Here is a 17407-nt window from a genome sequence, read left to right on the forward strand (position 1 = left end):
TCAGTTCTGAGTCAGTTTTGATTGACTGATTATTCTTCCCATTATGGGTTACATTTTCCTTATACTTTGAAAATGCCAGCCATGTGCTTTTTTTTTTTTTTTCCCATGTGTTATTACCTTCTTTGGATGTGAGATATTTTGTTTTCCTATAGCCATTCTTGAGCTTTGCCCTGGGATGCCATTAAATTACTTGGAAATAGTTTGAGCTCGGGACGCCTGGGTGACTCAGCGGTTGTTTGCCTTTGGCTCAGGGTGTGATCCCGAGGTCCCAAATCAAGTCCCACATTGGGCTCCCTGCATGGAGCCTGTTTCTCCCTCTGCCTGTGTCTCTGTCTCTCTCTTTGTGTCTCTCATGAATAAATAAATAAAATCTTTATTAAAAAAAAAAAGGAAATAGTTTGAGCTCTTCAGATCTATTTTCTGATTTATGAGGTGGATCTGGGTCAGTGTTTGGTCTGGGTCTAAATATTTCCTGCTCCTGAGGCACAACCTTCATGAGTATTCTGCTCATGCTCCTAAAACGTCTGATCGTTTTCCAGGCTGACTGTAGGAACAAGCTGGGTCCTTGGCCCTGTGAGAACCAGGTACTTTCACCTGATCCGATCAGATTCTTTTTCCAGCACTGGGTACTATGTTCGACTATGTGTAAGGATGAGAATTCTGCTGGACGCTCAGGGGGACCTCCTCCGAACTGCCAGTATCCTCTCTCAGTGCCACTGTCTCTGGTCTGGCGGTCTGTCTGTACGTTCTAGCTGCAGGCTCACCAGCATCTCCTCACCTTGGGAAATCCACTAGCTCTGCCTGGGTTCCCCCTTCCTACACCACAGCTTGGAGACTCTCTCAAGGTAGTAAGTTGGGGCAAGAGTAGAGCTCTCCAAATTCATTTCCTGTCTTTCAGAGATCACTGGCCTCCATTGCCTGATAGCTAGTGTTTTGAAGACTGTTGTATAATAGATATATTTTGCTTTCTTTTTTTTTTTAAATTTTTTATTTATTTATGATAGTCAGAGAGAGAGAGAGAGGCAGAGACACAGGAGGAGGGAGAAGCAGGCTCCATGCACCAGGAGCCAGACGTGGGATTCAATCCCGGGTCTCCAGGATCGCGCCCTGGGCTAAAGGCAGGCGCCAAACCGCTGCGCCACCCAGGGATCCCTATATTTTGCTTTTTGTTTGTGTGTCTGTTTCTTTCAAGCAGCAAGCAAAATCTGTCCTTTTAACTCCATCTTGAATGGAATTCCTCAACACATACTCTTTACCATGCAGATTGAATGCTGATTTGGGGCGGGGTGTGGGGGGGAATGATGAGACACTGAGAGGTTAAAGGTCACAGAACCAATCCATCCCTTAATCATGATGCTGCCTCCTGGTGGAGGAATATGTGCTTCTCATGTCTTCACAAGAGAAATTTCAGTGGTGTCTTTCCTTTCTTTCTTTTTAAAAAGATTTTATTTATTTATTCATGAGAGATGCAGAGAGAGAGGCAGAGACATAGGCAGAGGGAGAAGCAGGCTCCATGCAGGAAGCTCGACGTGGGACTGGATCCCAGACCTCTGGGATCTCACCCTGAACCAAAGGCAGACGCTCAACCGCTGAGCCACCCAGGCGTCCCTCAGTGGCATCTTTCCAACACGGCCCAATACTTGGCTCTAATTATATTTATAAATGCTAATAGGAGCTGTAATCACAATTATGCTAATCTCTGTGTTTAGAGCCAACTGTTGCAAACAATTATGGTCAATGAGTTCAGTTTGTAAATTGGATTTATTAAATCTAGCCACTTAGATATACCTCTGTTTTAGGCAGATTGCCTCTAACATTTATGACTAAAGCCATTTACTTTAAAAATATCCTAATAAGACATAAGCATTTCGGAAAAGTCTGTTTTTTATTTTTCTTTGATGGAACAGAAAATGAAAACATGCCTGCAAGTCATATGTTTGGCCTATTTGTTAGATAACAAGGGGTCTGTGAAGCTCTTCAAAAATATTTCAGATATTTTCTGAAGAAACTGCCCAGCTCCGGCTCAGAGCCTGCATAGGAACTGCAGAGGCATTGATTAGGAGAAACCTCCTATTCTGGATCACGGCAAACAGGAGAGTTGGCAGTCCAGTGAAGCAGTAGAAGACAATGTGGACAGGAAATGAAACACATGATTTCTTTACATCTGCAAGGTGCCCGGCTGGCTCAGTAGGTAGAACCTGTGACTCTTACTCTTGAGGTTATAAGTTCAAGCCCCATGTTGGGTTAGAGATTATTTAAAAATTAAAAAAATTCTTTATATTTGCTTTTCATAGATTCATTTGGGTATAGCCATAAAATGTAGATATGTTAATTGGATTTAGAAGTAGATAGGCAAGATTCTAAAGCGTAAATTATTCTCATTGGTAAACTGAGAACTATAGCTCAGATGGTCTTAAAGGGCATTTACTTTTTTCTGAGAGTTTTTGAGTCTCTGATGCAGGCCCTTTGAGGGTCTAGGACTTCCTGCTGGCTGGGCCCAGCTTGTGGTGCCGGGCAGGACTCACCACAGTGGAGGCTGGCATTTACCAGTGTTTCATCTTCTCTCCCAAGTGTCAACATTTACCTTTTCTATGGCCTATTTCCTCAAGGCACCTTGTATTATGGGCATTGTGGGGTGCAGGTAGAGATGTGTCCGATATTGAGGGGAGAAATCAATAGAATTCTTATTTATATTTATTTTTATTTCATCCTTTTTAATGTATATTTTGTTTCATAATGTGCATAATATATTAGTTACAATATCATACATATGGAATTTAACTATATATACTTACAATAGTACATATATCTAATATACATATATTAGTCCCAAACTTTCCCTAATTGTGTAAGTCTCCTCTTTCTATATTATGTCAGTAAATCTTGAGGACATCACCATACCTATGCTCTCTAGGCTTGCTGCGAATTCGTTGCCTTGGGCTCCCCCTTGGCCACCATCTTGGGACTTGCAATTACTTCTTTCTTCCATCGGTGCATCTATTTCCTGGATCTCTTGGGTCCTTTTTCCTGGGTATATTTCTGGTGTATCTAGCTTCTCAGGGCTTGCGTGAAAAAGGTAAAAGAAAGGTAAGAATTTAAAGATCTTATATATTTGAAATGTCATTAATGTAACTTCATAGTTAATTGATAATTTAGCAGGATATGGACAACACTTTTCTTCAGAAATTTGAAGGCATAGCTTTATTATCTTGGAGCTTCCACTTGCTGTTGAAAATTCAATATCACTCTGACTCCTGATCCTTTGTATAAAACCTATTTTATTTTTGTATTCGAAAATGAAAAGATCTTCTCCATTCATCATGCTGAATTTTAACACTTGTAGCCTTTTTTTGGTGAACGTTATTATGTAGGTGGAATCACAGAATATATACTTTTTTTGTGTCTGGCTTCTTTAATTTCAACATCATGTTTGTGAGATCCATCACAATACACAACAATAATTATTTAGTCTCATTGCCTTATGTAACTCTATTGTAAGAATAAAATGCAATTTATGTATCCCAAATGTTCATTTTGTTCATCTATTCTTGCTTTATGGATCTAATATACCTTATATCTCCAAGAATATTAATTAAATACTTTTTTCTTACCCCCATATAATCTTAATTTCTTCCAGGTTCCTCTAAAATACAGGTTAACTCCTTGTATTTTTTAAAAAGATTTTATTTATTTATTCATAAGAGACACACAGAGAGAGGCAGAGACACAGGCAGAGGGAAAAGCAGACTCCCTGCACGGAGTCTGATGTGGGACTTGATCCCAGGACCTAGGGATCATGCCCTGAGTCTAAGGCAGATGCTCAACCACTGAGCCACCCAGGCATCCCTTTGTATTTTATTTTATATCATTTCCTCAAATGGCTGGTGATCCTTGACTTTCTGCTCATGTTTATGCATGAAGTACTAAACGGCTGATTGCCAGAGCTCTGAGCTCATGGGTTATCTTCCTTGTAGGGTGATCTTGGTGCACTATTTTCTTGGAGAAGATTCCTGATGTTAGTACTCTTAGTTTTTCCTCCCTCTCTTCAGCTGGTCATATTCCACAAAGAATGAACTTTTAAGCCAAGGTCAAATCCTGATTTCTAGTATTTTGAGAGCCAACCAGGGGAAAAGGCTAGGGAAGTTCTACTCTGGTATGTGACCCTCTTTTCAGTGTGACTCCCCACCCTCAGTAGATCTGGTGTTACTTGTCCAGAGAACTTCTTCTATTTTACCCTTTAGAGAATATGCTTCCAGTCTTCTGGTGAGGACAGGAAGATCTGCCTGGTGCTTGGATCTGGGGAGGCCACCTGAGGGCCTCACTATTTTTTCAACAACCCAACTAGACCAATTTTCTGTCTTTAGTTCCATATTTACTTCCACTTTCAGAAACATCTGGTGCTACTAGCTCTTGAGTTTCTGGAAGTTTCTACAAAGTAAGACAGGGTTTCCATGACATTGCTTTCCAGCTTCCAAGTTTGTTGCTCTCTTTCTTCCTCTGTCTTTTGCACTTATGTCTTTCAAAATCCTTTTATTATTTCATGAGGCTTCAGGAAGGAGTGGCCACAGGTAGATGTGCTCATTACTTTATTTTCACTCAGAAGTCTGGTTCAATAATTTTTCAACTCAACCTTCTACACTTTGACTCTGATTTTTCTAGAATGGATAAACTTCCAATACCCAAGGAAGAAATGATAGTGGTGCCAGAGCTGACAAGCATTTAATTTTTGTGAATATGTTGACACACTTACTCTTTTAGATGAGCCTAATACATTTTGGCTCCTTTGCATATGGGCTATAATTAGCATAATGGGGTCTTTTTGTTTTTCCAAAGTACATATATCATTTGCTAAGTTATCTTCTAGATTACTTAAGAATACTGCTGTGGGAGGAGATGCAGGAAAAGAGCATTTTTGATGCTATTCCAAATCCATTCAATCATTGGACTAAACTGCAAAGATGAACAGATACCTTTCTCTTTAAGGAGTTTACTTTTATTATTCACATTGAAGGATAGCACCATAGCCCTCTTAGCGCAGTGGGCAGCGCGTCAGTCTCATAATCTGAAGGTCCTGAGTTCGATCCTCAGAGAGGGCACAGTTATTTTGGAGTGCTATAAAAGGGTATTTGAAGAAAATAAAAACTTTCAGTCAAGGTTCTTAGAGGCCCCGTGAGGCCAGGCAGATACAAACATGCTCCCCACAGAGGCATCTGTGGGTAAATGCCTAAATCTACACGATGATCATTCAACCTCATTTGAAACAAAAAGAATGCAAACCACAGCCAAAAGGAAGTTGTCTGCTCTCCCAAGAATTAAAAAAAAAAAAAAAAAAAAGTGGGAGTTTTGAATTAAAAACAAACAGCTCCAAATCTCAGGTCTGCTACTTCTTACCAGTGACCTGGGACAGTTTTTGTCCTGTTTTGTCTTAACATTAGAGGCTCATTCCTTATTTGTAAAATGGGAATAATAACACCTAACTGGCAAGGTTGGTTAAACACAATGAATGATACTGATATATCATGGTAAATGTAAGATACTTCGTCCAGATTTTGGCAAGTAGTGAATGGTCTAATAATTACTGTTCTCAGTGTAAGAAGAAGGACCACAGAGAAGCACTGGGGGATTTTTCCTTTAGAACAGTGTCACCTGCATTGCCCAGAGATGACAGGGTGTGGCATCATTGTCTAGGAATTGCAAGTCTTTTCAAAAAGAGAATGATGACATAGACACTGTAGGATCCCCGCAAAGCACCTGATTGCTGACACAGACACATTGCGACCAGAAAGTTTCACTGAACACAAATGCATGTGATCCCTCACCAGGGGGTGTGCGAAGAGTCCCTCCACCACACCCTGTTTTCAATACCAGAACAAAGAAGGTAATGTCAAGATGAAATAAATCAAACATTAAGGACTCTGAGTGGGGCAATTCTCTAAGCAGGGGGCTCTCAACCTTCCACTTCACTTCTCTCGCCAGGGCCTTATAAGGTATAATTTCTGGTAATGTTCCTTCACACTCCTAAAGTCTCTTTTTTTTTCCAAATTGTATTTATTTATTCATGAGAGACACAGAGAGGGAGGCAGAGACACAGGCAGAGGGAGAAACAGGCTCTCTGCAGCGAGGAGCCTGATGTAGGACTTGATCCCAGGACCCCGGCATCACAACCTGAGCCACCCAGGTAACCCCTAAAGCCTCTTCTTGACTCATCCTACTTTTCTTTATGTCTGCTACACTGCTCTCACCTCCACCTGAACACGTTCCAAAGGAACACTTTCCTTTATTTATTTATTTATTTATTTATTTATTTATTTATTTATTTATTTATTTATTCATGAGAGAGAGAGAGGCAGAGACACAGGCAGAGGGAGAAGCAGGCTCCATGCAGGAAGCCCGATGTGGGACTCCATCCCAGAACTCCGGGATCACGCCCTGAGCCAAAGGCAGACACTCAACCGCTGAGCCATCCAGGGGTCCCACTTTTCGATATTTACCTAATATATTTACAAAGAATGTCACTTTGGGTCTGATAATGGAAAAATGCATGTGATGGATGGATTGATATATATCTTTTATAGAGGTAAAAATTGAGATAATAGATAAGCTACCTATCTTGTCTTTTTAAAAAATAAAAAAATGTTTTGCCACTATGGTGATGTGTATTCTCTCCCCCCCAACCCCCACCCTTTTTTTCCCTTTGTGGCCATATCATCATTCATTTCTGTCTGCAGAGTTTACCCAAGTTCAAATTTGATCACTTTCCCCTGACCTCGTCATATGTTTTCTTGTTACTGTAATTTCATTAGGTATTCTAGAGTTTGGAAGAAAATGGTGCTCTAAAAATGATTTCTGATGATTGAACTTGCAAGGTACAATTACCCTTAACTTTGAGATCAGAATACTGTATGTTCTTTTTTTTTTAATTTTTATTTATTTATGATTGTCAGAGAGAGAGAGAGAGAGAGAGAAAGGCAGAGACATAGGCAGAGGGAGAAGCAGGCTCCATTCACTGGGAGCCCGACGTGGGATTCGATCCCAGGTCTCCAGGATCGCGCCCTGGGCCAAAGGCAGGCGCCAAACCGCTGCGCCACCCAGGGATCCCAGAATACTATATGTTCCATTGGAACACACACAATGGAATATTATCCAGTTGTGATAAAGAAAGAAATACGGCAATTTGCTACAACATGGATGGACCTTGAGGGCATAATGTTAAGTCAGATAAGTTAGAAAAAGACAAATACTGTATGATATCACTTATATGTGGAATTTTAAAAAGATAAATTTGGAAAAAAATTAAAAGGTAAACTTGAGCAGAATGGTGGTTAGTTAGCAGGGTGTAGGTCTGGGGGACTCTGGGGGATGTCGTATAATGGTATAATCTTGCAATTAGTAGATAAATAATTACTGGAGATCTAATGGGTGGCAGGGAGATTACAGTCATCAATATTATATTATGAACTTCAAAGTTGCTAAGACTCTAAGACCTTAATTGTTCTCACCACAAGAGAATAATTATGTGACATATAGAGGTGTAGTTAATGCTATGGTGGTAATCACATTGCAATATACAAATGTATAAAGTCAACGTGTTGTGCACCTTAAATTTACACAATGTTATACATCATTTATGCCCCAATAATAATAATAATAATAATAATAATAATATTAGGACCGAGAGAAAAGCTGGGCAAGTGGGTGTTCATTTGCTCCAATCTGCCAACATCGGGAATGTTCAATGATCTCATTGATCTGATTGTGCTGATTTTCTTTCCAAACTAGGTGGCCAAAAATGAGTACCACTGAAGAACTGCTCCAGCTGGGAGCATTAAAGCAACTCATAATCAGCAATGTTCCATGATCATATCATAAGGAAATGGCAGGGCTGTGACCTAACCAAATAAAATTAGAGTTGTCCAGGTGGTATGAGCTGCGTCTGAGTTCCTATAGTCACATTAATGGTGGCAGCAAACCAGGGTTCCCATTTCCAAAGTCCGGGCCATTTTTGCCTGGAATGTCATCCTTTCAGGTGTGGAATACTTTGTACTTTTTGTAGATGGAGTGACATTTTAGAATTTGAAAGCTTCTGACACCTTTGAGGGTCAAGCAGACACTCCTGGCTAATGAGGTAAAGTTGTCCTTTTGCCTGAGCACACAACCAAGAGAACAATTCCTGGCAACCAAAGGCATAGTGAATGTGACTCAGCTCTCCTTGTGGTAAAAAAGAAAAAAAAGAAAAAAGAAAAAGAATTGAATCTGAGCCAATTAATAATGCAGTTCACTGGTTTGTGCCCAAGATGGATCTAAAAGTACTGGCCTGGCCCTTTCCAAAAGATGATCTGTGCCTGAAGGAAATGCTTAACCTTTCCTCGGTTTGTCTTTTAAGGCTCTGTTACCTTGGAGCCACCTCTTTATACCAGCAGCAACACCCCAAATTAGTCTCCATTCACAAATTACCTCTGATGCAGCCTCCCTGGGAAAACTTAAAAGCCTATTTAACTGAAGGAGCAGCCGCTGCCAAGAAGTTGGCTTGGGAGAATGGCAGTAATTAAATGATGATAATATTTAGGATCTTGCAGGTATAACAAAGGCTCCTTTCTTTGTCTCAGGTGGGGACACGTTAATACATTGCCTCCGTCTGGCAAGGGGGGTAGGCAAGGGAGGAAGGCAGCCATCGTGGGGGTGTGAGACTGGGGGACTGGAGAGCCTTGTGGCCAGGGATGGGGAGGCCTTCTGAGGTCTGGAGGAGAGTTTGGTGCTGGGAGGGAGAGCGGTTTAATAGTAACATTTATCAGAGCTGGGCCTTGTGGCATTTCAGCCTAAGATGTCTTGGAACAGGTACGAGATGAAACAAAGCCAAGTTCTTTGTTAAATGGCTTATTATATGTAGGAGGAAGGGCAGGGAGGGGTATGTGTGCAGGGTTCATGGGCAGAGACGAAAGAAGAATATGAAGAACTGCCTTCAGGATGGCTATTTTAACGAGTCTCACACTGTCCTCTTGGTTGGAGATGTGAGGACGGTGAAGCTCAGCTCAGAGCCTCCAGCCCTGGTCTCGCAGCAGTGGTGAGACAGAAAGCCGAGTCCCAGTGCCCAGCCTTTCCTCTCTCCAGCTGGGGGATCTCGGGTGCATTGCTAAACAATCTGCCATACAGGGAAGGAAGGGGAGCAGCCCAGCTCCCCAGCCCCCGAACCCTCTGGCACGGATGGGGGGGGCCGCGCTGCCCGCCCTGTCCACCTGGAGGCACGAGTGTCCCATGCTCATTTGTCTGCTCCAACATGTACTTGTCTCACGATTCCAGTGGATCCAAAGGTCCGTATGATGGATGAACCCTGGGAATCTAATACATAAGTAAATTCATGCCACTTTCTTCAGCTAAAGCAATTTCATCTGTTCAGCCCACGAAGAGGATAAATGGAATGTTCAGCTCAGGGTCAGGGTTCTAAACATGTGTGAAGGAATGGGCCTGCGTTCCTCATTCATCCTGTCTGAACTGGACAAATTCCACCCAAGGAGGCCGAATGGCAGATCAGTCAACTTCTGTCCCCCACCCCTTTCTCTCTGTGTCTCCCTCCCTCCTTTGCTTGCTTTCGCTGGTGAAATTTAACCCTGGCCTGGACAAAGGGAACCTTGCAGGATTCAGGAACTTTGCAGGTTCCTGAACAAAGATCAGGTTGTGACTTGAGGCCTCTGGGAGGATTCTCTGTTTTGGAGTCAGGAGAGTCAAGGGCAGTGGGAAGAGAGATGAGGAGAAGAATTTTGCCAGAGCAACTTGTCTTAGTGAAGAAAAGCAAGGTTGACCTGGGCTACCTATCAGATCCAGCACTGAAACTAAAGTTTTTAGGAGGCCAAAGGAAGAAGTCAGGAATTTGCACCTCAGAAAGCCAGGGTCGGAGTGGGAAGGTATAGGGAAAAGAACAAGACATGGATTCTTTTTAATGCATCCATTACTGTTTTTTTCTGTTTATAAATATAACACATATTCATTATAGAAAACTTAGAAAATATAGAAAAGCCTAAAGAAAAAAGAAAAGGAAAAAAAAAAAAGAGCCTAAAGAAGAAAACTAAATAGAAAACTTAGAAAATTAGAAGAGCCTAAAGAAAACTTAGAAAACAGAAGAGCCTAAAGAAAAAAAAAAAGAAAAAGAAAAAGAGAAAGTAAAAGAGAGCCTAAAGAAGAAAACTAAAACACTCATACGCTAAAACTTAAGGATAAATCCCATTAACCTTCTAGAAACGTTATTTTAATACAGTCTCATAGCCTATTTTTTCTTTTAATAATTATTTTGTGGGCAATTTCCAAAGACATTGCCAAATCTGCAAGAATGTGTTTTAAATCAGCTGATTCATATTTCGTTGTACAGAGAAAACATACATTTTAATATCATTTCCTAATGCTTGGCCTTAGGTTTTTAATTTTTCCATAAGCAAAGCTCCAGCGAGCACCTCCTTTGTGTGTGTCTGTGTGTGTACAGTGTGGGTGTATGGGATGCGCTTCCATAAGTATGTTCTGAGGAGTAGAATTACCGAATTAATTCTTGATGTTCTCTCAAATCCTGGCAGGCAGGAACTTTTCTTCAGAGAATAGTCTTAGCGTCGCCTTACACATAGGGGGCTCCAACATTCCAGCTTTGCGATGGATGGCAGCTTAAACCCGGAAGGTCCTTCTGGAGTCCAGGAGAGAGAGAGAGAGAGAGAGAGAGAGAGAGAGAGAGAGAAGGGGAGAAGAGTGTGCAACTGAACTAAAGTATCCTCATCTTAGGTGGGTCCCCAGAGTTTCTCTGGCCTCTGACCTACCTGGATGCTGGAGCAGATCTCCCTGGCTGTTGTGTTTATCCTCAGGTACACGACCCACTGAGGTAGATTTTCTGAAAAGACGGAGGATTTTGGGGGGCTGGTGAAGGTGGGGAGAAAGAGGAAGCTTTCTTCATTTTCTCAGACACATAAAAAGAGGATCTCATTCACCCCCTGGAGACTACACATTTGTAGTCTCCACTCCCCCTTCCCTCTCTGGGCTCCCTTGGGGACATTTGGATGATCCCTCACAAAACTTGATAGCAGCTTCTGTGGAGAAAGACATGCGAGCATCAGGCAGCAGCCAGCCCAGGGGACAGAGAAAGGCCCGCAGGGGCAGAGCTGGGCCGTGTTGACCCAGAGCGGCCGGCGGAGAGAGGCACCCTCATCCGGGTTCCCCAGCAGAGAGGCCTTGACTGTGGTGGGTCAAGGGACGCGAAGGCATCAGGCTTCACCGGACTTCAAGCTCATTCAGCGTCATTTAATTCACGTTAGGATGTTAAGTTTTTGGGCTCTTGACAGCAACTAGAGCATTTTGGCTGCTGGAAAGAAGCAACCTTCAGCAGAAATGAAAAGCTGGCGCTTGAGCGTGCGTGCCTGAGCGGTAGGTGAGTCAGCCTCCAGGAATCTGTTCGAAGGGCACTGTCAGCCTGAGCGGCCGCCCCCAAACACGGCAAAGGCCAAGAGCTGAGGCCATCTGCCAGAGTCCTCAGAAGGCCTGTGTCACATTCTCACTGTGACCCTGCAAACCTCTTGATGTCACACCCTGCCCGACCTGTGACGTGACCATCAGCCATCGAAGCCAACTGTCTTGTAAGGCCACATGGTGGCCTTTGGTTACCAGCCCTTCCCCTGCCCCCAGGTGACTCGGAGCCGCAGAACAGCTCTTGGACTCCTACTTTAACACTGGCAGGGCCACAGCCATACACTCTACGAGCAGGTGCAAGTCGTTTGTTTCTTTCCTCCCCTCCTACAGAACTGGAACTCCTGAGAACCATGACTGGTAACGGACAGGGCCATGTAAACACAGGACTGCCCTCTAGGGCAGCTGTAGGATGGCTCACGGTTATGGATTTCGTTGTACCCCCTCCAGTTTGTAAGTTAAAGTCCTGAGGTCACACTGGAACAGGGTGGGTTTCGAATCCAGTATGACTAGTGCCCTTATGAAAAGGGGCCATGCGAGAAGATAGACACACGCACACATAGAACACCACGTGAAGGTTGGACTTATGCTGCCACAAGCCAAGGAACTACCAGGATCCAGAAGAAAAGCCTGGATCAGATCCTTCCCTGATCAAAGCCTTCAGAGGAACCATGGTCTTCTGATAACCTGATCTCTGATTATAGCCCCCAGAACTGTGAAACAATACACTCCTGTTGTTGAAGGCACTCAGTTTGTCGTCTTTTGTTAAGGCAGCCCTACGACACTAACTGCACTCGCCATCTCCGAGGAGCTCGGAAGCCTTCTGACCTTGGAAGCACTCCTTGTCTTCCTTAAGCCTCTGCTTTCTACAGAGAGGCCAGGCAGGTCATGCCTATTTTATAGATGGAAAGACTGTATCCCAGGGAGATGAAATGATTTGTTTGAAATCGCTTTCTTGTGAAACCCTTAAAAAAAAAAAAAAGATGAAGCTGGGCAAAGTTAACTCTGGTAACGTGCTAATTGTCTGCCATCCGCTAACCTCACATCCCATGCTCCCAACCACCTTAGTGTTTTGGCCTTTGGGATGCCCTGTTCTTGGAGATGGAGTACAGATGGGAGCCCTTGAAGAGTAAGGCTGAGCCAAGTCTCACAAGAATGTTGAAGGACCCCTTTATGTGAAATCTGCCAATAGAGAAGGGTGTGTACACTAAAGTATTTATTTTCATGCTATGCAATGCCAAAGAATGTTTTGAATTAAAAAAAAAAAAAAAAGGATTTTCACTCTGATTGTGGAACTCCCTGGGTTCCCAAATTCTTGGGCAAATACCTGGATCAGAAACTCATTTTATGGGCCTAGTCACAAGGGATTCAACATAGGGAACCTAACAATAAGCTGCAAAGTATGGCAGGCTATAGTCAAGAGAGTGCAGTTGGAATCCCAGGTCCCTCTTGCTAGGGGTACAACCTCTGGCAAGATGCACTTGGGTGCCTGTGTCTCATCTATAAATGGGACGACAAATCACACCAAGTTCCAGAGGGTTCCAAAGGCATAAAGTATATGGCCGTGCTTTTTAAAGGGCAAAATGATCAAGCAACACAAGTGGTTGGGTCTGAGGCATGGAAAGAGGTTGGTTCAGATTTTGGAGGTAGCAGGTGTGGCCTGCTGAGGTCACGCAAAGAAGGGGCCGGGTGGCAGCTCCTCTGGGGAGCTATGTGGTCTCTTTCTGACTTGAAGAAGCAGACCATGGGGGTGAGCCACATCTGAAGGTTTTTTTGCAAACAGCTTGTCTGTATATTCATTTTCCGGGGCGAGAACCCCTGGCTATAAGGGTAGGTGACCATTTGAGCCTTCCTCCCAAAGGTTTTGTCCCTTCTTCTTCAGGAAGGGCACGTGTGCGGCGGTGGGGAGGTCAGGTAGAGTGGTTAGAAGGAAATGAGCTTGGGCAACTTGAAAGAAATTCACACACAAAAAAACAGGAGACCTATATTCTCAAATCAAATCAAATTGGATCGAATTGAATCAAATCAACCTAAATCAAAATTCCCTTTTCTAGCCTTGCCCACCTTACCGAGTACCGTACCATGCCCTTCCCTCCCGCAGGATCTGCTTTTCTGTGACTCCTCTTTACCCCTCAAGGCTTCACCAGTGTTTTGGGGGGAGGAAAGGAAGCTGACCCTAGAATATGTGGTATCATTTGGCTCCTAGGGACCCCCCCCCCTTACTGAAGCTGGGTGCTCTCTGCACACACCTCAGAGGCTCTGCCGTCAGATTGGCAGTGTGGGGAGTCAGCCCGCTGCCACCCCCGCCCCAGCCCAGTTCTCCAGGAAGCTGTGGGAGAAAGAGCATGAATACAAAGGGCCAATCTTGCCCAGTTCCACGGAGTGTGTGTGAGCTAGAGGATGCGAGGCTGGAGGTGGAGTGGGGGGGTGGGGGAGGAGGGGAAGGAAGGTGAGAAGGCTGTGACTCACTCTGAAAGAATTGGGTTGTCTGATTTTATAAATTCTCAGGGGCTGGGAAAGCAAACGCAAATGACCTCAAATTTAGCTAATAGAGAACACTGATTTCCTTTATGCGGCACAGCCGAATGCTTTTAGCTTCTACTTAAATATTGCCAGCAAGTTTTTTTTTTCAGTTCTTATAATAAAACCCCCTTTTTAGGTCACCTTTAAAATTTCCCTAGCTGTCCCTTTGAGGAGCTGCATTCAGTGATGATGTCTCAATTCAGAAAGGAGGCTGATGGTTAATTATGCTGCCAATATGCATTTCTTCTTTCCTTTTTTGGAGAGGGGAGAGAAGAAGATAGCCATTCATTCTCCTAGAGCTATTTCACTGTCCCAGGTTTATAGCACTACTGTATATATATGATCCCCTCTCTGGCAGGTGGCCTCTAGGCTGACCTGTCCACCAACCATTCAGCCGAGCCCAATGAGGGCATTTATCAGAACCAGGAAAGCAGTGGCTTAATTGCAGCAACAGAACGAGCAAGAAGAAAATGTGCTCCTTTTTGTTAGCTTCCCTGGCTGCACTACATCATAATTATCATTTCATATGGCTTCTAAACTCCTTAATTTGACTTCAGGTGACAGTACAGAAAGCAAGCGATGCTTTTACTGTCACGGGCCTTAATGTGAAAATGTATCCAGAGTTTGTGAACTGACCATATCAAGGACTAAAGAACATTTTGTTATCTACACTAGTTATGTTGTCGTATTCAGTTTCACCATAAGAAAATTTCAACATCCCTCCTCCGGGAAGGCTGTCTAGGAAACACATCTCAGCAGTTTGAGAAATTCTCCTGCCATGGGTGTTCCTGGCTCCCTGCTGTTTGTTCACTCCTGCCCCCCTTCCACCCCCATCCTAATGAATATTCAGCCTGCATCCTTCAGCCAGGATTTTGAATAGGATGCTTCCTGTTTTCCTATTAGAGATTAACTGTTGTCCTGGGTAAAAGGGATTGTTTGGTAGGGAATTTGCGGCTGGGAATTCCTGTTTATTCTTCATTCTGACCCCGGTTCTGGGGATAACATAGACCACATAGTTTGAAATAAAGCCTTGTATGTTCCAATGCTCCTAGGCCTGACTCTACGTCACAATTATGTATACATTTTAAACCTGCCTTTTTCCATCTCACTGTGAGCAATTCAAAGGCAGGGGTTAGGTTTTATTAATTTCTCTTTTCTGGTGCCCAACATAGTGCCCAGAACAGAGCAGAAGCTCAATAAAATATGCTGAATGGATGAATAGGCATAGTGATTTTAAGTTCCAGAGAGAGAGAGAGAGAGAGATGGCCATAATCATCCATCATTGTCCTTAGGCTAGAAGGAGATAAAGAAAGATGAAGATCTATGTGTATGTATTGTGTGTCCTTGTTGGCAAAGTAGTGATTACCTAGGCATGTTGCAGCATGATGCACTGGGTCCTGGAACTGGGTTTTCCTACAGTGGATTTTTCCATGTTTCTCTCAGGGGCTCAGTAGCTGCTATAGCTTTAACTGGTTACAGGGGTCTACATGGATGAGGGCTGCTGTGTGTCTTGGAAGTCAGTCACTGAGGGTGGTTTGTGAACCCTGGTTGGTTGTTACCTGGGTAGACTTGAGGTGTTCCAGAAGAATTAATTCATAAGCAGGTGATGGTTTTGCCACTTTACAGAGCAAAAGCATGTTTGAAGTGAAATTCTACCAAAATTGAGATTTGCTGTTTAAAACATATGGAGCTTTGATCTGTGACTTGGGCTTCTTGGGATTTGCCACGAGGAAACGTCTGTGAACACCTTCACAATTAAAAGGAGATCTAGGAGTTTCTTTCCTGAAGACCTTATGGATGATGTTTTGCACTTACCATCTGGAAGAAGAGATTTCCTTCATACTCCTGTCTAAAGGTGGCAGATGGACTTTGCAAACATGATTGTATGAATCTTCTAACCCAGGCCTGGGAAATAGTCGATGCACTTACCATTTACTGAAATGTTTCAATAACTTCCTCTTGCCCTAGAGTAAAATCCCGCACAGCCACCTCTGCTTCCACTTTCCACACCCTTTCTCAGACACTGCTCGCCAGCTGCACCCCACAATTGAAGTTTCGAACTTCATGCATACTCTTTCCATGAGCCTTTTGTGTCATCGTCCCTTCTACCAGGAATACTTCTGCCGCAACGCATTGGGTTGGGTCGCCTTGCTATTTGCTTTCTCACAGAGGGACATGGAGAGAGAAGTTAAGAGCACACGAGGCATACATTTTCAAAGGGACCACAACTTTTTAGTTATTTTAGATCTAAATAGGAAATATCTGAGCTCAGCGTTGTCCTCTTTGTAATAATCCGTGACCTTCTATTTATGTATTTGAATTGATGTCCTGTCAAAAGTTGCTGCCAAAATTGTATTTTAGAGGAGCCAGGAAGAGCTTGTCAGACGTCTTGACTTGTAGTTTAGATGGTTTTGTTTTGTCAGATTACCTTGGCTGTCTAAGGAAAAAGTAAATCACACCTCAATCCTTGACTTCTTCCTCTGCATATTTTCACATATTATTAGTAGTTTGACCATCATTCAAATTCCATGATCAGGAACATCTGAAGATGATCGGACTTTTCTGATTGTGTTAGAACATTCTTTTATTTAATATTACTTAAAATAGTAGTATGAAGAAGCTTAGAAGACCTTGGGTTATATAAGATGCTTTGTGATACTATCATTTTAATCATGTTAGGTATTCATTATTCTTAATTATATGCAGAGCAGTTGGAGCATCTAGAGAGCAGATTTTGAAGGAGATCATGCTAGTTGTGATACATAAGTTAATGTCTCTGTGGCTCAGTTGACTCATCCTCGCGATGGAAATGACAATGGTATGTACCTTGTAGGATTATTATGGGGGCTAAATAAAATATATTTAAAGAGTTTAGGATTATATGTCACACAAGGTAAGGTCTCAATTAGTGCTTTGGTAGGAGTGCTGGCCACACAGACTCCAACTTTGGCCCTCCATCTTGTTCCTGCCTGTGCAACGACATCCCTCAGAGCTACTTGTTCCAGGCCCTGTACAGGTTAGCGAATGTCCTGACTGGAATACGGGAAGGCTTGTTCTGATCTTCCCTAAAGTGGCACAAAGAAGGTCCTACTTTAGGTAAGTAGTAGAGATGACTGGTATACAGACAGCGCCATTTTAGGATAACTACTCTGTGACCTCACCACCCTGCCCCTTTGCTCCATAAAAGGCTTGAGGCCCTGGTGCGGCAGATAGTCAGTTGCCATGGGTCTTCTGTCCACCCAACAGTGGCACTGAATAAAACTCTGTTAACAGTATGGAGTGGCTTGCTTCGTTTTTCTGTCCCCAAGTACCTTCTCAGTTGGAAGCCTACATTCCTGACCCTCCTCCACCGTCTAACAGCTACCTATTTTATTATAATATATACTAACAAGTGCCCTTTTAGCCATTTTTTTCCTCAAATTGACCACCTGTAGGTGCTATAAACGCTAAG

The 17407-nt window shown here is 43.1% G+C and overlaps 1 non-coding gene across 1 annotated transcript; it reads left to right on the forward strand.

Moving 5' to 3' along the window:
* Positions 1–5023: 5023 nt before the first annotated feature.
* Positions 5024–5096, forward strand: TRNAM-CAU. The gene has a single exon. It is a non-coding gene; the product is annotated as a tRNA-Met (tRNA).
* Positions 5097–17407: the final 12311 nt, after the last annotated feature.

Source organism: Canis lupus, chromosome 16 (assembly GCF_011100685.1).
Source record: "Canis lupus familiaris isolate Mischka breed German Shepherd chromosome 16, alternate assembly UU_Cfam_GSD_1.0, whole genome shotgun sequence".
In the NCBI taxonomy this organism is placed as follows: Eukaryota; Metazoa; Chordata; class Mammalia; order Carnivora; family Canidae; genus Canis; species Canis lupus.